Source organism: Equus caballus, chromosome 2 (genome assembly GCF_041296265.1).
Source record: "Equus caballus isolate H_3958 breed thoroughbred chromosome 2, TB-T2T, whole genome shotgun sequence".
Classification (NCBI taxonomy): domain Eukaryota; kingdom Metazoa; phylum Chordata; class Mammalia; order Perissodactyla; family Equidae; genus Equus; species Equus caballus.
In genome coordinates, this window is record NC_091685.1 from 28,154,328 (window position 1) to 28,175,127 (window position 20,800).

The following is a 20,800-nucleotide window of genomic DNA, read 5'->3' on the forward strand; positions in this document are numbered from 1 at the left end:
GCAGACCACATGGACTTCTGCTCACAGAGGGAGGTGGGGTCTCAAGTATCACCCTCTGCTGAGACCTGTAAATGGCACCCAGTTTGTCTAAAGGGTTGACATCCCAGAGACCTAAGAGTGTATTCCTCAGCCCTTACAGGGAGGGCATTATACCTAATTTATCTCTTCTCCCCACTGCCCGGTACAGGCCTGGCACAGAGTAGGTGCTCAATATATGTGGGTGAAGTTGAGCCTGAGGTCAGTGTCCGCCCATCTCCCTGTCCTTCACCTTCCCCGATCTTCAATGGGAAGGAGTGACTGTGACACAGGCTTGGTGAGCTGAGGAGTCAAAAGAAAGATTTCTTGGACTCTCAAGGTCTGGTAGTAGTGTTGCTTTATTCAGAGAATAGCATGGAGTAGGGTGAGGACAAGACCCATGGACAGTAAAAAGCTGCAGCACGGGGACAAGGCCCATGGGCAGTGAAGAGCTGCAATGAGTTGAGGGCAGGGCTAAGTTTATAAGGCATAGGTATGTGAGTTATTTCTTTACAAGACAAAGGAAAGACTATGTAAAAAAGTCATTAAAATGGTATCAGTGCAGGTGGAGTCTGGTTATTGGGTGGTCCTAAAACTTTGGATACAAATCAGGTCGAATCAGGTCAGGACATCCTATGCTTCCAAGAGGATGATCGGTGTGTAGGGCAGGATGCCTTGGGCTTCTCTCCCTGGGGCAGCCTTGAGCCTCATCATAAAACACCCCCTGAACCCATTTGGCCCGGAAATCCTTTGGGGATATGGAAGATGGTCAATCTTCTGTAACTACTTCTGGCTGTACAAGGTCATAGAGCTGTCCCTAAATGGGGCCATAGGGGTTCAAGCAGGAAGTCCAATGGACTGGAAGGTTGCACCTGCAGAGTCCAAGGCAGACAAGGTATACAGATCATCTGAAGGTGAGAGAATCATTTGACGAGAAGTGGTCCAGAAGGCGAAACTTTGTTGACATGTGGAAGACAAACAATGAGATAGACAACAAATAATAATAAGAAATGCAAGCAATATGATTACCCCAATGAATAAGGCTTTGATAGTAGTCCAGAGTCCAAAATGACCAGGAGTCCAACCAATCACTCAGGGATGGGGTAAGACACAGATTTAATTTGGTGGCTCATATCAGATAGGAATACAGAGATATTTTGATGGTAGTCAGGAACATAGACACAGCATTGGGTTTTTATAATGGCACAAGTGCCCTCCTGTGCTGCTGTCAAGACATCAATGCCATTTGATTTTGGAGGACCGCCTTATGCATTTGGGATATTTCTAAATCGAGCAGCGAAAGGCTATGTTGTGTATCGTTTAATGTCTTCATGGTAAACTTGTTTAGGGCTTCCATGTGCCAGATGATACTTTCAATTCCTAATTGGGGAAGGAAAATAGAGGCAAGGTGATCATACCAGTGGAAGACAGAATGGGTCCAGCATTGTCGTAGGTTGGGTAGGTTAACAGGAGAAGATATAGTAAATGTAGCTCTACCTTGCATCCAGATGAAGCCTAGGGTGCATCGTCCAATCCATCCAGGCAGCAGCCAAGGCCATAAGTTGGAGCCACATAACCATTGAGTGCCATTAGGGGCTAACCAACATATGCTGGGCCGTCTACCCTGGTCAGTCCCAAACCAATCAGTATTTTTTAAGGCTATGATATGAGAACACATATAACGGGGAATTTGTCCCATAGGTCAGGTGCTATTAGGCCACTAGTAGGAGTGAGCCAAATATATTTCTCCCAAATTTGGTATAGTCCCTTCTGTGTGTATCGATAGGTTGGGGACTTTACCTTTGGAACTTGCTGTTTATGATCCACCTGTGACAAGGCAAATCTAGTTAGTATTTGGGCAGTAGAATTGAAGGAAAAGGTTTGATTGTAGCCAGGGAGCTCCCAGGCATCAGAGATGGATGGCCACAAGGAGACATTATGATTAGTAATAGATGAATCTTGTAGAAGAGAAGAGCTAGAATTGAATATCCATGCATGTGTACTATAGCTTCTACTGAAACATAATTTTTCTCTCTAAAATCACCCTCATTTCTACAAAAAATAGTCAAACTAAGATTAACTGGTTTTCAAAATAAGTGTAGTTTCAATAAAACTTGGTCCAATTATTTACATAAGTGCAGCAAGAATAACAATTGATCATATAGACTCTTTTAAATCTGCTTTGCTGGAGTTTTCTATGAGGAATCTCAGATTGAACTGTAAAGGCCTCTTGAGGCCAGAAAAACCCAGCCAAGGACTTTCCATCAGATTTTGCCTGCAGTACCTACAGATTTGGGTGGATTCCTCTGTTTTCGAGGCCCCCCCAAATACTTCGAGGTTCCTTGCACCTGCCAGATAAGTGAGCTTCCTTACTTACCAGGTAAGATTGCTAGAATCTCTGTAAACAAGGTACCAGGCCAATGTTTCCCAGTGGCTTTATTCTAGAAAGTCCAATCTTTGTTCCTGAAAGGCTGTATTGTCATATCTGAATCTGTATGTTTCTCTCAAATATGACATTCCAGTCAAAGACTTGGTAAGATAACCAATGTTTCCAAATGTGTCCTATTATAAGGAGAACAGATTCTTATTGAACTTATGCAAATAACTATATTGCCATGAAATAACCATACTCACTCACTCACTGAGTTTCCAAATTCTGGAGAGATCAGGTAGGGAGAAAAAGATAAGTGTTTCAGTTCTGCTCACAAAGGTATAATTTCACCAAATTGCCATAAGTCATCATTAGCATAAGAGAAACGAGAAAAAGATTTCCTTAAATCTGAGAAAACAAAACATAAAAAAACAACATTTCAAACAAAAAACATAAAGAATTATAAACATCCTCATCAATTCATACAGTCCTGTATAATTGATTCTTGATCTTAATCTTCTGTTAGCAGATTTATGAGGTCATCAGTTTCTCTGTTAGAATTCTATAAGTTCTTACCCAGTTCAGTTTTACCACCTCAAAGTTTATCAGAAACCTGTATTGTAGAATCCTGTGTCAGAATCTTTTCCTTGAATTTCTCTGAAGATGAAACATATTTGCAAAAGCATAAAGTAAAACAGCAACTATCTGCAAATGACAAAAGACTCAAAAGGGCAATTGACAAAGAAACTTGGCTACTTCTATGACATACAACACTTTAAGATAATAACTAGAATTATGGCTGATAACCAGGACAGATTAGAATTTTAGGAATGTTATATAATTTCATAACACCTATATCAATAGCATTCACCCACATAATACCACCTAAGAAAGTTTATCATCACTTCTTTGACAATGCTCCCCATATAATTTAATAGACCAAATAAGCCTAATTAGTTTAGTATTTTCCTCCTTAAAGGAAGAGAGCAAATTTCATTGAGAAGTCTCAGGGGCCCTCTGAAAATCCTCAGAGAAATTTTCTTCCTTCTACCAGGTCAAAAGAAAGCCTTCATTCAGGACTTGAATTTTTTTTTGAGGGAGAAGCTTGTCAAAAACATCAAAAGTTTTTAAGACACTTGTTCAAATAGGAAACAACGGTCACTGCAAAACAATGCTCAGGTATCTATTCAAAGTGACAACAGAAACAGTCAAGAGCAGTTAAAATAGTCAAAAAATCTTAAGAGAGACCTCTTCCTTTCTGAACATAGGAGATTATTTTAGCAAAACACAGGTTTTCTGTCTTTTAGGTAGACTTACAGCAGGCCAAAAGTTCAAGAAAATTATTCTTTGAGAGAAAACCAAATTTTAATTTTTGCATGAGCTTATTTTTAACATTGAAACTCATTTACTTAATTGGATTTACTTTAATCTTAGCCAACTTGACCAGGCATAAAACTCCTTTCTGAATTTCTCTTTCACAAACCTTCTACAACTGTTTTTTTTTACATTCAGAATTTGTCCCATGCTTGCTTTCTTCCCTTTAGTACTTTAGGACAAATTTATCATTCTTAACCCAATGAACAGAAATACTTCTATTCTTTATACCCTCTTCACTGAAAACATACACTTTACTTTCCTTGAATACAGAGCTGTTTTCCTTATTAATTTCCAGTAGCTTTAATTATATATATTAATTAGAATTTTTAACCCTTACAGACCCTAGTAAAAACGGAAAAGCTAAGCAACTATGAACTGCCTTTTATATCAGTATTCTAAACATTTTTCATAATTTCTAGAAACATGTTACTTTACAGTAATAAAACACAGGCATGTTTACTAATTGACCCAAACATCCTTTAGCCTCTCTGCAATAAGAAGCTAAAAGTAGATAACTTAGACAATGTTCAGCAATAAGGTTTCAGTGTTCCATCCTATCCAAAAATGACCCACATACTCAAAAGATTTTTATTATTTAACTTAACTTGGCAAAACTCTAAAGTTTTAAGTTACCAGAAAGAATTTGGAAGCTGTTCTTTTTTCCCAAGTATACAGACCATAAAACAATTATTGTACCCAGAAACTCTTACCCATTTTTGTCTATTTAAATCATTTGTTTCCAACAATTATGTTCAGATTACCCACAAAAACTTCATGAGACGTTAGACAAAATTAGCTATCATTTAAAGCTATTATTTTGCTGATGAATTTGTAACAGACAATATGAACTTATTTGACTAGTAAACCCAGGGTATATGTCTGCATCATATCCAAATACTGACAATTCTAAGGATATGCCTATTTCAATCAAACCAACAAATTTAAACTTTCATTTATCAAAGATTAATTTATATCATGTTAACTTAAAAGACATTGGGTTAATTTCTACTACACTTAGAATTTACATAAGCGCTTACTTTAAGCCAATTAAACAGAGCTCTTGATTTTGGCCCTACCATCCAGAGGGAAAATACCACACACATATAACGTACATATAGACACACATACACAGAATCTCCACAGCTATTGTTTTAAAAATTACTGCCCAAACTCACCAGCTATGAATCCAAATTTTGTTTTGAGCCTTTTTGCTAATATTTGTGGAGAAGACATTTAAGATGATAGATTTTTTTGGCAAAGGCATGCTTATGGCCGTTTTTTCCTTTTTCCCTTTTTTTTTTCCCTCAGTCTTGGGAATTAGTGATGAGCTCCATTGTCCCTAGAGGATTTGCAAGCTCTTTGAGATAAGGGAAATGGGTGGAACCTGAACCAACTCTAGAGCTGCTTTTTCCAGCCTTAGAAGGATTTCCAAGGACAGTTGCTCTTGGTTTCTCAGAAACTGGGTTGTGACTCAAATGACATTATAGGTTGAGCTACCTGTCCAACTACATCACAAAGGCACAGAGAAACCCCTCAAGTTTTCTCCAAGATGGAGTTTCTGGGGCATAACCCATCCAATTGAAAGTGTTTCCAATTAGTTAAAATGCACCCAAGGGTGAGTCTCCGGGGATGCTTGTGGAGTTCACCATGGTGGTAAAGCCAGTGTCTGACTGACAGCGGCTGGAGAAAGGGTACAGGGCCTGACTGTGGGCATCAATATGGTTATAAGATTTAGTCAAGTGCCACTCAGCTGGGGCACTTAGTCCCTGAGCCAGCACAATACAAGCCAGGGAAGCAGGAGGCAAAGGCCTGGAGTGGGTGGGGGGCTGGGGCTCCCAGCACTGGGATTGTGAGTTAAGTCCCTGGCAAAAAGGTTTTGAAGTTTTCAATCTTACAGAAGGTCCATGTTCTGCTTAGGTCCAGCCTGAACTTAACCTTGACTTGGTGACAACAGAGGAGGTGATGAATGAGACAGACAAAGAAAGGAAAAGAAGAGATCAGGCCTTGCCCTCATGGCCTCTTCCCTAGGGTTATCAAATTAAGGGTCACACGACAGTACCTGCCGGGACACACAACACTGGCAGGACAGTTCACAGAATAAATCACAGGTCTCCTATCCTCTTAATCAACTCAGTAGGTGCCTAAAATACTCAATGAGTCAACCGTCAAGAGAGGGCACCCCACTTGGGGTCGCCAGGGTGATCAGGCCTGAAAACCAGAGTCAGGGGGCTCCCAGGGGTGGAGCCTTTGACTCTTGAAAGATTTCTTTGTTTCTCGGTTGCAAAGCTCAAAAGGAGCCCAAAATGGCCATTGTAACTTTAACAGCGATGAAAGAAAAGGGTCCATTACCTTGAAAATGCCCCCTGAGGGGCCAACCCTGTGGCCCAGTGATTAAGTTCACGTGCTCTGCTTCAGTGGCCCAGGGTTTTGCCGGTTCGAATCCTGGGCATGGACATGGGACCACTCACCAAGCCATGCTGAGGCAGCATCCCACATGCCACAACTAGAAGGACCCACAACTTAAAATACACAACTATGTACTGGGGGGCTTTGGGAGAAAAAGGAAAAAAAAAATCTTTAAAAATAAAATGCCCCCTGAACCTGGGGCAGTGTCCTACCCATCCTACCCACTGTTCCTCCTGTGGGGTTCCTATAGCAAGGGGTGATGGGGGTGTCCCCCTGCATTGCATCCCTTGTATACCTTCCCTATTATGCCTGGCAGTAATAGGTGCCTGGTGAATAGTCCCAGAGATAAAAGAATAGAGAAGAACAGTGAAGAATTTTCCACCGGTTTGGGGGACATTCTACCCAATTGCGTCCTGGAGCTGTTCTCCCAAGAAGGGGTTTCCACACTCAACCAAAGGTTAGAGTTTGGTACTTTCCTTGAACCAGAGTCCTGACTGGGACTTTCCCACAGTTTGGAGTGTGGCCAGGAGCCATAGGGAGAGACCCCAATCCAGCCTTAGGAAAAGAAACCTGCCACAGGAGTCTTGGAGAACGGCGACTATCCTAATGGCTTAAGTGGTCGACCCACGCCCATGTAAAATGTATATATTAGAGATAGGATTAGGAAGGAATGGGTTAATTCATTCTTCATCACCCTCAGGCTTAAGGTACTGATTCTCTTTGAGCTTTGCCCCATAGAGTCACCATGGGCAGCAAATGTGGATTCATACAGCTGTCTGAGAAAGTTCCCGATGGAGAAGTGAATTTAGATCCATCCTTGAGAAAGAGGGAGGCACAAGGAAGAAAAGTACACTTACTGGAACTTAAGCTCACAAGCCTATAAAGCAAGATCCCCGTATGGGCCACCAGAAGAAATGATGTGGGCTCAGCGAGCCGAGGAGTTGAAAGAAAGATTTCTTGGACTCTCAAGGTCTGGCAGCAGTGCTCATTTATTCAGAGAATAGCATGGAGTAGCATGGGGACAGGACCCATGGACAGTAAGAGCTGCAATAGGTTGAGGGCAGGGCTAAATTTATAAGGCATAGGTATGTGAGTTATTTCTTTGCTAGACAAAGGAAAGATTATGTAAAAACGTCATTAAAATGGTGTCAGTGCAGGTGGGGTCTGGTTATCAGGTGGTCCTATAACTTTGGATACGAATCGGGTCGGATCAGGTCAGGACACCTATGCTTCCAAGAGGATGATATAGGTCGGTATGTAGGGCAGGACACCTTGGGCTTCTCTCCCTGGGGCAGCCTTGATCCTCATCAACTGGACCTCTTGCTCTTTCCCTGGCGGACCCTTAGAATACCCGCTGTCACCACTGTGCAGGCCTGGGCGGGGGGAGCCTGAAGCTCCTTGGTCGTGTAATCCAAGTAAACACAGGCCCCTAGCCGTTTAGTCAATATTCCCTAGCACAGATGGGGCTGGGGTTTTCAAATAAAGCTGTGGAGCATAGTAGTTAAGAATGTTCCTCTGGAGTCCTACAGACCTGCCATCTCCTACCTGTGTGTGCCCTAGCACAAGTTCCTTCACTTTTCTGTGACTCAGTTTCCTCCCTCACAAACTGAAATGATAATAGCGTCTACCTCATGGGGTTTTTGTTGGGAGATGAGATGAGAGCCAGCTCTGAAGGCTTAGTGGTTAAAGTTCGGTGCTCTCACTGCTTCGGTGCCCTGGGTTTGTTTCCCGGTCGTGGAACCACACCACTGGTCTCTCAGTTGCCATGCTGTGGTGGTGGCTCACATAGGAGAACTAGAAGGACTTATAACTAGGATATAAAACCATGCACTGGGGCTTTGGGGAGAAAAAAAAAATAGAGGAAGATTGACAACAGATGTTAGCTCAGGGCAAATGCTTCCCTGCAAAAAAAGGGGAAAAAAGATACTGATCGCTCCAAAAAAAAGAGAGAGATGAGATGAAATAATGAATGGAAAGTGTGAACGTGCTCCCTGGCACATGGCGGGCCCTCAGTAGATAATTATGATTAAGGACTTGCATAAAGCAGAGAGGAAATTGCCAAATAACAACCAGGAATTAGATAATCGACCTTTGGAGTCAGGGTTTACTTTCTGGGGCTCACATACCCGGTTCTTCCTTTCTCCCAAGGGTGGGTACCCTGCCCCCAGGAGCATACACCCTCTACTTGTGCCATTCGCATCTTCTTGCCTTGAACAGCATCAAGGCCTGAGAGAGATGGACAACTCCTCCCCCAGCAGCTCTCAGGCTGAATGACACTGAAAATGACGCGTCTTTAAGGGGATACAGTGCCTCCCACAGGATCCCGTGGGGCCTGCGCAGGATAACACCTTGCCTTCATTCTGCAGGCACTGAGCAGGCACTCAGTCTGTGTCAGGCACTGAGCCAGGTGCTGAGGATACCCCAGTGGAATGGACCCAGTTCCCACCTACCGGGAGCTCACAGTGCACAAATTAGGAGCCCCCAAATCACTCATGACCCCTGCTTCTCCCTCTGTGTCACCACCTCCTCACTCCCATCTCCTGTCACCTGTCCTGGCCCTTGTCAGCCTTCACAGACCACGATCATCTTGTCTACAAAGTACGATGCAGAATGATGAACACAGACCAGAATTCACTAATACAACAAGCCAGGGGATGCTACTGCACTTTTAAACTCCTTCTTGGCAACGGCCTTCAGACACAAAGCTGATCCCTGGCCCAGCTCCAGGGTGGGGCTCCTCAGCCAGGTTACTTGCCCTCTGAGTCCCAGCTTCCTCGTTTTTAAAACTGGGGGGTTTAGATACCATTGTCTCCGGGGCGCCTCCTGCTCTACAACCACTGAGCCTGAAGCACATGCTTCTGAATCCCCTTGTTCCTGTCAGATCCCGGCCCTCCAAGAGTGGATTTTATTTTTGGAAGCTGCCAAAAGCCACCTTGCGGTGCCAACTTTGGTGACTAGGGTGGGTGACGGTGCTGAGAGATGCCATGTTTGGTCACAAATGAGGGTAACTAGAAACTAGCAGGGCAGTTCCTCACTCTGGGACCACACCCTAAGACAAGTCCAAAAATAGATCCCATCTGTGTGGCTGACTTGATGGAAAACAACGTTGAGGTCCTCTGTCCTCACCATCTTTCTGGACCTCAGTGTCCTAGTCTATAAAATGGAGGGGGAGAAAAGTTGGACTCTCATCTAGACCTAGAATGTCTTTCCCAAGTGCTCAAGTTAGAGGTGTCTTGCTCTTTAACAAAATCCCTTTATCTAGATATTTCTTTTATTCTTTAAGGGCCTCTTTGGCCCCCAGAACTTGAAAGTCCGCTCACTCCCTCTCCAGGCAGCCCTCATACAATTCCATGGTGCTATGTGCTAGTATGGCCACCAGGTGGCAGTACAGTCCCATCCAGGAATCTTCATCAGCCTGCATCATCCTTGAACAGCTCCACAATTTCCAAGAGCCCTCCCTGAGGCAGACCCCACTACAGATGGATGCTCAGACCTTGCCCACGCTCTGAAGCAGGAGCTCCTGAAGCTCACGGGAGTGGTCAATCCTGAGGATGCCTGCAGGGCCCGCACCCTCCTCTCCCTTCCAGGAGAGGTGAGAGCTGCAACGCTGAGCTCTCCACACTCCTGAGCACAGCATTCAGGACTCTCTGCAAATAGGTCTCACCTCCAGGCCCACAACCTTGTTCTCCCCGACCTGAGCCACAGGGATTTACAGGAAATGAGAGGAGCTCTTCACACAAGCACACACTTCTTGACTGGGAAGCAGAGGGGATGCCAGGATCAGGGCATCCCTGGACCCAGCCTTGAAGGGGACCTGGACCAGCAGAGGGCCTGGGTCAGCAGTAGCTGGAGTGAGCTGAGGCAGAGGAGGCCTGTGGCTTCCTGTGAAGAACTGAAGAGCCACTTCCTTTAAGCAGATGGCTGTGGGGGAGGGGCAGAAGATTAGGGAGCATGGGCTTCCTGGTTTAGCGGGAAAGAAAGGGGACCCCAAGAAGTACCCATGAAGAGGCTCAGAGCAGCCTTCTATTTCTCTTCCCTCTGGGGTCTCCAGGGAGCAGACAATGCAGACAGGCAGGGTCACACCCTTCCCATGTGCTGTGAAGCCACAGAAAGGGGTTAGGGTAGGGGCAGGCTGATTTGTATAAGGCCAGTAAAGAAATGGAGCCATGGGGCCGGCCTCATGGCCAGGGGTTAAAGTTCTGCATGCTCTGCTTCAGCGGCCTGGGGTTTGCAGGCCCAGATCCCGGGTGCGGACCTACTCCACTCATCAGCCATGCTGTGGAGCCATCCCATGTACAAAAAATAGAGGAGGACTGGCACAGGTGTTAGCTCAGGGCTAATCTTCCTCACAAAAAAAGCCAACAACAAAAAAGAAATGGAGCCTTGGTTACTCCAAGAAGTGAGCCCAAGCACTTAGCTCCAAGTACCAAAGTCCAAGTATCCAGCCCCAGTAACCCGGCCCCAGGTACTTGGCCTCAAATATCTGCCCCAAATTCTCTGCTCCAAGCACCAGCTCCCAGTGGGGTGTCCAGTGCCAGACAGAAACTGGCAGGGGCCCAGTGGCTCTTCAGCTGTGTGGGGACATGGCCCCATAGGAGAGCTTGTCCTTGATCATTCTCCCAGGATGTATTTACTGGACTGACTCTTCCCCTGTAGCCAGCACTAAGGAAATGCCAGCCTAGCCATGGTGAATAATCACAAAACCCAAACTGGTGCAATTTTACTGCCTTTTTTCTATTCACACATATTTGCTTGTCCAGCACACCCACATTCAGTGGAGAACCAGATCTCCCCAACAGGGTCAGAGGCAGGAGGTCAGGACCAGGCAGGCCTCCTGAAACTGGCCCGAGGCAGAGAGGCAGGGGCTTGGTTTGGGGCCCACCACCCTTTAGCATCACTGCACGGCTGTCTGGGCCTCTGCCTCACCTCTGTCTGCCAGCACACAGCCCTTGTCTGCCTCTCTCAGGGGTGGGTGTGAGGAGGAGGGAAGGAAGTCTCCGCAGAGGGCAGGGGTATCTGCCAGGGGCTGCTCAGCTATAGGTCACAGCAAGATGGGTAGGTGGCAGTGGTGGTGACATCACTGGTTTTGTTCTTAGTGGATATGAGGATGTAGCCCCTGGTGTCCCACAGTGGCAACCATGAGTTCTTGATGAGCCAGAAGGGCTCACCTCCTCATACCCACAGCCCCCCAGGAGCACAGATCCGTCCAGCTGCTCCAGTGCTGACCTGGGGAAGGGGCCGAGCATCTTCACTCAGCCATGATTTCTCACCCAGTCTCTTGGAACCCACTGACTCAAGCCCGTTCCTCCCTCAGTCTTCCCCACCTCGGGCAAAGGCACCTCCAGGCAGGCATCTACCTAAGCCAGACATTCGCCCAAAGGCTTTCCCCCCTGAACTTTCTTCTTCACTCTTTGGTCTCCGCTCAAATGTCACCTACCCAGAGAAGCCCTCCACAACCACCTACTTTGCTCCTATCTACTACAGTGGTTCCCAAACTTATCTGCTCCTGGAATTACCTGGGGGCTTCAAAACATACTGACACCTGTGTCTCACCCACAGAGATTGTGATTTAAGTGGTCTGGGGTGCAGCCTGGACTTCAGAATTTTCAAAAAAATTTCCAGGTGATTCTAACGTGCAGATAAGTGTGAGAAGCACTGTGCCAGCACATGACCCTGTTTTATTTTCTGTATAAGGCCAGTAAAGAAATAGAGTCTTGGTTACTCCAAGAAGCAGGCCCAAGCACCCAGCCCTAAGTACCCAAGTCCAAGTACTCAGCCTCAGAACTAAGTCCCAAACACCCAGGTCCTAGGGGTTATGTAAATTAACTCATTTAATCCTTACAACAATGTTCTTGAGCGTTGCTAGGATCCTCATTTTACAGATGAAGAAATCAAGGCATAGAGAGGTTAAATAACTCCCCTATGGTAAACAGCTAGCAAGTGACAGTGCAGGGTTTTGAACTCAGACAGTCTCTCTAGAACAGTGCCTGGAACCCAGAGGGGACTCTATAAATAATTGTCGAATAAAGGAACTTAATCTCCCTCTGCCTCACCCATCCCCCACATTCAATCCAGCAACCAGCCAGCCTGTAGATTCTATCTTCTAATAATTTCTTGAGTCTGTTCATGACTCTCCACCCACACGACCCCTCTCTCATCGTCTAGCTCGCTCCCCTCAGGCCTGGAGGACACCTGCAAGGTCCTTCTAATGGGTCTCCCTGTGTCCGCTCTTGCCCCTTGTGTCCACTTTTGTCTATTCTCCACACAGAGCCAGGAAGATCTTAAAACACATTAGATCAAGTGACACCCCCCGGCTTAAAGCCCCCAGTGGCTGCCCACCATACTCAACAAATAAGTTGAATAAAGTTCTACTTCTTTACTCTGGCCTTCAAGGTCTTCAATCATCTGCTCCCCCAAACCTCCATAGTTTTAGCTCAGTGCTTCCCCTCCCCCAACTCTCTTCTAGCCAGAACCTTCTTTCTCCTTCCCAGAACTCCCCAGGTGCCAGCCAACCTCAACGCCTTTCCACAAGCTCTTCTCTCTGCTTGGAACACTTCTGTTGTTTCAGGAGTCCGCTCGAATGTAACTTCTCCAGAGACCTGAGCCCCCAATGTAAATTAAACACTCTTTATTCCAGCAGCCTGTACCTTATGTTCCTAGAATTGATCACAATTGTAATAAAGGCATGATTGGTGTAAGCATTTGCTACTGTCAGACTTCCTCACTAGACTCCGAGCTCCCCGTGCACAAGCACAGGCCTCGTCGTTATTTATCGCGAGCACCCAGCTCAGCGCCTGGCACACAGGAGGCACCCAATAGCTTTGGTCCAGTGGATGGACAGATAGATGGACAGATGGATGGACAGACGGATGAGTGGATGAGGAATGATTGAGTGAATAAACACATTTTAAAATTGGGAACCTATTCACCTGCCTGTATTTCTCAGGGCAGTTATAATGTGCCCGATTCATGGGAGTTATTTCACCCTTCGAGAGCCCCTACCCACCTGCTCCCCGTGGCCTTTCCCAGACAAGGCCACGAGGCGGGGCTTCCGGGCCGGTTGCGTGACGTCACAGAGGGAGGCGTGCCCGGAGCCAGCCTCTGCTTCCCGATTGGCGGGCGCGGCCACACTCACCGCCACTGCTGTCGGAGCGGACGCCGTGGGAGTAGAAGGCGGAGTGGGGCGAGCGTCTCCGTAGACAGCGCGAGGCAGTGCGCAGTAGAGCGGCTTCAACGAGTCGCGGTCCCCCGAGGGCACGTTCCGGTAGCGCCGAGCGTTTGGGGAGGCTCACGCCTTTCCGCGGGACGATGGGACAGCGGAGGGGTGCGCGCTGCGGTTGGACCGCTCCCTGCAGCGGCAGGACAGAGTGTGACCAAGCTTCCGGGAGGTCACCCGAGCGTGGCTATTTCGGGCCTCTGACCTCAGCGAGGAAAGTCCCAAAAACACAGCCCCACCCTCCCCCTCACTCTCCAGAACACGCTCCGCCTCTTCCCTCCACCCCAAACTCAGACCTAAAAGAGCTGCCGGACGAGGAGTCTGCAGACCTGGTTTCTAGCCTTAGCTCTGTGTGACCCGGCGCAAGAGTCATGCTTTCTGGACTTCAGTCTGCTCATCTGCAGACTGAAGCGGTACCTGCATTCAATGATGTAATGTATAAAGTGCCCAGCGCTGGACTGGCACGTACTAGGCGCTCAGTAGATGCTGATTTCTTTCTCCCTGATCCTGACCCTGCCACTGATTGGCTCTGTGGTCTGGAGCAATTTCGCTTAACTTCTGGGGACTCACTTCCCCATCCTAGAATGAGAGAATTGTCCTTCTAGCCCTGAGGTTCTGGGAGCTAAGACTTCTTGAGTCACTTAGTGAGTGATGAGCTGAGACCAGACCCCACGTGCTGGTGTCACTTGACTTCTCGGAGGTCCCTCTAACAAAGGAGCTTCCTCATCCTCCCAGAGATGGCTCTAATGAGGTTGTGCTTAAGAGGGCTGGACCTCCCAGAGGTTCTGCCGGGTCTTAGGGTCTGCAGGGACCTTAAAGGGCATCCCAGACAACCTTCCTCAATGTTCCTTCCAAAGTTGGGTCACTCCCCTGCATAAAACCTTTCCATGGCTCCCTATGGCCCTCAGGCTACTCAGCAAGACCCTGGGCTTCTAGTCTCAGCCGAGCCCCCTCCCCTCTCTCCCAGCCAGGTTCTAGCCAGACTGAGCTGCTTTCAGCTCTCTTTCCTCTCTTCCAGGTGTTTGCACAGATGGTTCCCTCCCTGCCGCATCCTCTTTCACCTGGCTAACTCCTCATCCTTGACCATCATGGGACGCGGTGGATCCTGACCCCTAATATAGGTCCCCGTTCACTTGAGAACTGGTGAGTGACTCCTGACCTCACCCAGCTCAGCCACTGCCCTTCTTACTTCCTACCCTCTAGCCATGCTGAACGTTCAGCTCCTTGAAAATGCAGGGCTCTCTCTTGCCTCTTGGCTCTCGCACCTGCTGTTCCCTCAGACCTAAACACTCTTTTCTTCCCTACCTAACTCATACTTGTCCTTCAAATCTCAGTTTCTGGGGCCAGTCCCATGGCCGAGTGGTTGAGTTAGCTGCCCTGCTTCAGTGGCCCAGGGTTTCACCGGTTCGGATCCTGGGCGCGAGCGTGGCACTGCTCATCAGGCCATGCTGAGGCGGCATCCCACATGCCACAACTAGAAGGACCCACAACTAAAAATATGCAACTATGAACCGGGGGACTTTGTGGAGAAGGAAAAATAAAATGTTAAAAAAATCTCAGTTTCCTTCCTCCCAGGGGTGGGGATGAGGGGTTCATTGACCAGGCCCCACGATATCAAGTACACACTTTCTTGCCACTATTTAATATCTATCGAATGAGTGAGTGAGTGAATCCTTGCCCAGTGCTTGTCCAGTCTCTGCTTACATACGTCAGAGGCAGGGAGCTTGCGCCTTTTGAAGCAGCCTACTCCATCTGCCCATTAGAAGGCCTTCGATTCCTGCCCGCTCCCAACCAATGCTCAAGAGATTCCCTGAAACTGAGGCCCAGAGTAAGCAAGTACATTGAGGTACTGGGTGCAGAGGCAGGGTCCACGTGCCTGTCCTGAGGGCTCATGCAGGCTTACCCATAGGGCCCATAGGCGTCAGCAAAGACCAGATCCCCCACAGCCGGGATCCACTTGTAGGCCTGGGACTCGAGACACTGTCACAGCTCATGTTCTCTTTCACCTAGAAGCAGCCAATCAGCCTCTTCTGGGGACAGGGACATGAGCAACCCAGTCTGAGTTGGGGGAGGCCACGAAGGAAGCATTTTCAGATAGCACTGGACTCCAATTGCCTCATTCAACCCCATGCCAGCCCTGTGAGGCAGGAGATGCTGTTCCCATTTTACAGGTGCACAAACTGAAGTTTCTGGATGGATGCTATTTACCTAAGGTCACACAGTGAGATGGTGGCAAAGCCGGGCTGAACTTCAAAGCCCAACCTCTTTCCTCTGCCCCTCAGCTTGGTGCCTCTTGTCTGCCTACCCTGATCCCGGGCCCATTCTTCCCGAAGCATCATGAGGTCCTAAAGGGTCCCATGGCTCCTGTTCCCCACAGTGGGGTCTGACCCCACTGGGGCCTCCGCAGCTGTGCCTGGGCAACAGCTAAAAGCTGGCTGAATGCCAGGAGTCATCATCCCTTCCTTCCGCACTTTGTCACTCCCCAAAACTGTAGAGGGACTCAGACCAGAATTGGTCTTATAGACACCAAGCCCCTGAATCTGGGCTGGGCCACTTATTCACTGTGTGACCTTGGGTGAGTTCCTTTCCTTCTTGGAGCCTCACTTTATCATCTGTAAAGGGGGCAAATTATCCCTTCCCAGGGCGTCAGTGTCCCAGAGTTTAGGAAAGTTGCTCTCTCTCCTGGGCCACCTCACCCTTGAACCCTCTCATTTTGAGGAACAGAGCTTCCCTCCAGGGTCCCTGTGGGGGCAAAAATCCAGCATAAACCATGTAGCCTGGTCCTTGATGGGGGTCACAGATCCTGATTTGGGTGGGCAGCAGGTTGGGGACCCAGCTTCCCCAGCTTCAGCCCCTCTTGGCCTCTGTCCCTGCTAGGGAGCTGGCTCCCTCATCACACTGCTCCCTCTACTGTCTGTGGCCTTGCAGAGCCATTCGCCAGGGGATTCTGCCTCTCCTGCCTCCTCCAGTCTGTCCTCCCTCCCCTCTTCCTCACACAAATGTTTATCCGTGCCTACTTTGTACATATATCACTGAATAACCTCACTGCCTGTCCTTGCAAAGCTCACAGTTCGGTAAAGGAGATGGACAAGAAAACCAAGTTACAATTCATTCACCCATCCCAGATCCTGTGGCCCTCCCTGCCGCTGCCCTCACCCAGACAGTCTCCTGTCCCCACTGTGGCCTGAGCCATCCTGTTAAAAGGGAGGTCAGAACATGTCACTCTTCTGCTCAGCCCCCTCCCGTGGCTCCCCACCTCAAAGGTAAAGCCAGCGTCCTTGCTGTGACCTGCAAGGCCTGCCTGATCGACCTTCTTGCCTCCCACTGTCCCCTCTGAACACTCCACTCCAGCTGCACTGGCTGCCTTGCTGTTTGTCTACATGCCAGGCATGCTCCTGTCTCAGCCTTTGCATTTGTCCTTGGTCCTGCTGGGCATGTCTTCCCAGGTACCCATGCGGCCTCCCTCCCTTCACAAAGGTGTCTCCACCTCGTCCAGGGGCCTTCCTTGCCTGCCCATCTAAATGCTACCCCCTACTTGCCTTCTGCTTTATTTATTTTTCCTTGGCACTACCAAGTGACAGGTAATTATTTTTTTATTGTCTGTTTCCCTACAGGGGTATAAGTCCCATGAGATCTCCTTAGGTTCCCCAACTCTCAGAAAAAAAAAAAAAGAAGAAGAAGAAGAGAGAGAGAAAAGAATACCAGGAAACTATGAAAAAAAGAAAAAGGAACACTAATCTTGCTACTATAGATAGTAGTATTTCAAGCCTCAATAGTTAAAACAACTTGATTTGGGTGCAGGAAGAGACAAACAGACCAATGGACTGGAATAGAATGTCCAGAAATAGACCCAATTGTACAGAGATTTAGTATTTGATAAAGGTGGCATCTCAAAGTGGAGAACAGGCTAATAAACAGTGTTAGGACAACTGGGTAGCCAAGAGGGAAAAAAAAATTGGATCTGTGCTTCACCTCGAGTACCAGGCTAAGATCCAAAAGGATCAAAGATGTAAATGTTTGAAAAATCAAAATTAAACCAGAAAAGCACTAGAGGAAAACATGAGGAGACTCTATCATCTCATCATGGGAAAAGTCTAACCATGACTCAAAAACCAAAAAGCCACAAAAAATGATTGATAAGGTCAACTATATAAAAATCAAAAACTTTGCATGGTAAAACACTATAAATAAAGTCATAAGACAAATGACAAATAGAGGGAAATATTTGCAACTCACATCACAGACAGAGGGTCATCTCTTTATAAAGAATTCCTGGAAATTCATTAAAAGGATCAACAGTCAACAGAAACAGGCATAGGATATGAACTGACAGTTTCCAGAAAAGAAAGTACAAATGGCTTCTAAACGTATGAAGCTCTCTCGAAAGAAATGAAAATCAGGAAAACCACACTGAGATACCATTTCTTATCAGTCTGGCAAAAAATCCAGAAGTTTACCATACTTTCTGTAAGGAAACAGTACTCTCACACATGTGAACATAAATTGGTACAGGTCCCCAAAAAGGCATTTTGGCAAAATCTATCATAATTATAAATGCATCCAGATATCCTACTTCTGAGAATTTATCCTTCAGACATGCTTTTACAAGTGAGAAATGATGTATGTATAAAGTTATTCTCTGCAGCACTGTTTGAAATAGCAAAAGACTGGAAACAACTGTCCATTAGTAGGGATTATGTTAGGTGGAGTATAGTCCATCCATTTAATGGAATATTATGCAACTACGAAAAAGAATGAGGGAGATCTGTGTGTCCTGTTGGGAAAGCTCTGTAAAGTGTATTAACTTTACAAAGCAAGGTGCAGAGCAGCATATATGATATTCTACCTTTTGTAGATTATATATTTATAATCTTACTGAGTAGCAACAGAATTAGTGATTAAGTGCACAGACTCAGCCAGATACCCTGAGTTCAAATACACTTTCTGGTACTATACTGGGCTGAATAGTGTCCCACCAAAATTCATGTCCACCTGGAACCTGTGCATGTGACCTTATTTGGAAATAGGGTCTTTGCAGATGGAAGTTAGAGGTCGTATCTGATTAGGGTGGACTCTAAATCCAATATGACTGTTTCCTTACAAGAAGAGGAAAATTTGGACACAGAGACAGACACACAGTAGAGAAGGCCATATGAAGGCAGAGGCAGAGGTCGGAGTGGTGCCTCTGCAAGCCAAGGAACGCCGAGGATTGCTGGCAACCGCCTGAAGCTAGCAGAGAGGCATGGAACAAACTCTCCCCAGAGCTTCTAAAAGGAACGAACGCGGCCAACACCTCAACTTTGGACTTCTGGCCTCCAGAACTGTGCGAGAATAAGTTTCTGTTGTTTGAAGCCACCCAGTTTGTGGTAATTTATGATGGCAGCCCTAGGATACTAAGATAGCTACTTAGAAACTGTGCAATCTTGGGCAAGAAACTTAGCCTCTCTGTGCCCTGATTTCCTCCCCTGCAAAATAAGGCTAATAGTACTTCCCTCACAGGGTTGGGTTATAAGGATTAAATGAGTTAATCCTTTAAGGAATTTAGGATAAGGTCTGACATGTAATAAGTGCTATACAAATGTTAACTGAATATAAGCTTGTGTTTGCATAAGGAAACCTTGGAAGGGCAACCAAGAAGCTAATACATGTGGTTGCTGGAAGGGAGGGAATAAGGAGATGGGGGACAGACGGGAGCAAGGCTTTGCACAGCCTTTGCATTTTTCAGCCTTTTTATGTATTTCTTTTTGAACATTTGAATGTATTATCTGTTTAAAATTATTTAAATAATCATATTATAAATCATATTACTCTCCTGCTCAGAAGCCCTTCACTGGTTTCCCATCACATGTGTAACAAAATCAAATGTCCTTACTGTGGCTGACAAATGCCCACCAGAATGTGAGCACCCCTTTCCACCCAGCTCTCCGTTCACTTCCACGCATTTACTCTCTGCTAGCTGCACAGGCGGCCTTGCTGTTCCCAGAGCCTGCCAGGTACGCTCCCACCTCAGGGCCTTTGCACTGGCTGTTCCTTCACTTCATTCAGGTTTCTGCTGAATGTCACCTCTGCAGAGAGGCCGTCTCTCACCTAAAAAAGAAAAAAGAAGGCAGCCCTGACTCCCGATTGCCACCATGCTCTATCCCTTCCTCACTTTAATTTTTATACAAATCATGGATCACCTCTGACATTACATATCTGTTGATTGTCTCCTCCCGCTTCTAAGTTCCAGGAGGGGAGAGATTGTCTGTCTTGTTCACAGCTGCATCCTTAGTCCCCAACACAGAGCCTGGCACATTCAATAAATATTTGTTGAATGAGTGGATGAAACGAGACATCATAGGTTAAGTGCTTAGCATGGTACCTGGCACACAGTAGAAAGTTCCCTATTATTCCCTTCCCTTGGACATCTTCACACTCTTCTTACCCTCCACCCCACCCCCGGGAATCCCTCCCACGTGACCCTATGGGCTCCTTCTCTCAGGCCCCTTTTCTCTTCCACCTCTATTCTCTCCTTTGCAAGTGGCCTTTACGTTCTGCTGTTGACCTGGGGCTGTGACGTGTCTCCTCCATTAGACAATGGTTCCCCTGTGCAGGAACTGTGGGAATTGTGGTTTGGCCTCGCTCTGACTCCCTCCTTTCCCGGGGCTCAGCCTTTGGAGCTACCCACAGAACCACTGTGTCATTTCCTGACTCTAGTAAGGAATTCCAGGCTTGTTCCACGTCTCTCTCAGTAAGTCCCTCTGCAGTCTGACTGAAGTCATTCTTGCTACAATAAAGAATGAGTTTCTTCTGAGTTGTCTAGGACCTCTGAGAAAGCAGCTGGACCGATTTTTTCCTGTAATCTTTGTTGGTTGTCTAGGGGGACTTGGAGGTTGCCCCTCACCATGGTGTCTCCAGTCCAGGCTCTCAGGCAGAGCCACACTGGCCAGATGCCTGGCAGGAGAGATTTTTCCTTTATTCAGCTCAGAGGATCTCAGCAGGCCCCGCAGAGCTGCCAACTCTCCAGGACTGTGATCCATCAGGCGGTTGGGAGCCAGGCACAAAGTGTGGTGGGCACCGTTGTGGCAGTTAATGAGCTTGGATGAGGGAGGAGATTGACACCTGTGACCTTGACCGCCTCTCCCCCACCTTCCCCTTCGTAACTCATCCATCCGTTCGGAGTAGAAGTCAGGAGCGCCTACCATGTGCCAGACACCCAGCTCTTATCTTCTCCAATCTCGCTTTCCCCAACGGTAAATTGAGAATAGAAATACTCAACTTACATGGTCATTGTAGAGATTAAATAAGCTGATGCATATAAAGCCCTGGGCAAAATAACATAGCTCATTGTAAATACTCAATAAACGTGTTGTTTTTGAATTGAATCAACCCTGAGAGATGACAGCTCTGGGTCAGGCTCTCAAGGGTCTAGTGGG

The 20,800-nt window shown here is 47.0% G+C and overlaps 2 long non-coding RNA genes across 4 annotated transcripts; one reads left to right on the top strand and one right to left on the bottom strand.

Annotated features, from left to right (window-relative positions):
• Window positions 1–1,107: 1,107 nt before the first annotated feature.
• Window positions 1,108–13,564, bottom strand: LOC111772218 (uncharacterized). 2 transcript variants are annotated; one of them, XR_011432268.1, is made up of 3 exons: window positions 13,305–13,564; window positions 2,650–2,794; window positions 1,108–1,395 (listed from the first exon to the last, which is right to left on the bottom strand). It is a non-coding gene; the product is annotated as an uncharacterized lncRNA (long non-coding RNA). The 2 variants fall into 2 exon arrangements; XR_002806105.2 differs by having other exon boundaries at window positions 13,176–13,544.
• Window positions 13,297–19,203, top strand: LOC102149863 (uncharacterized). 2 transcript variants are annotated; one of them, XR_011432270.1, is made up of 3 exons: window positions 13,297–13,433; window positions 14,404–14,528; window positions 17,000–19,203. It is a non-coding gene; the product is annotated as an uncharacterized lncRNA (long non-coding RNA). The 2 variants fall into 2 exon arrangements; XR_011432269.1 differs by lacking the exon at window positions 13,297–13,433 and adding an exon at window positions 13,678–13,816.
• The last annotated feature ends 1,597 nt before the right edge of the window (window positions 19,204–20,800 follow it).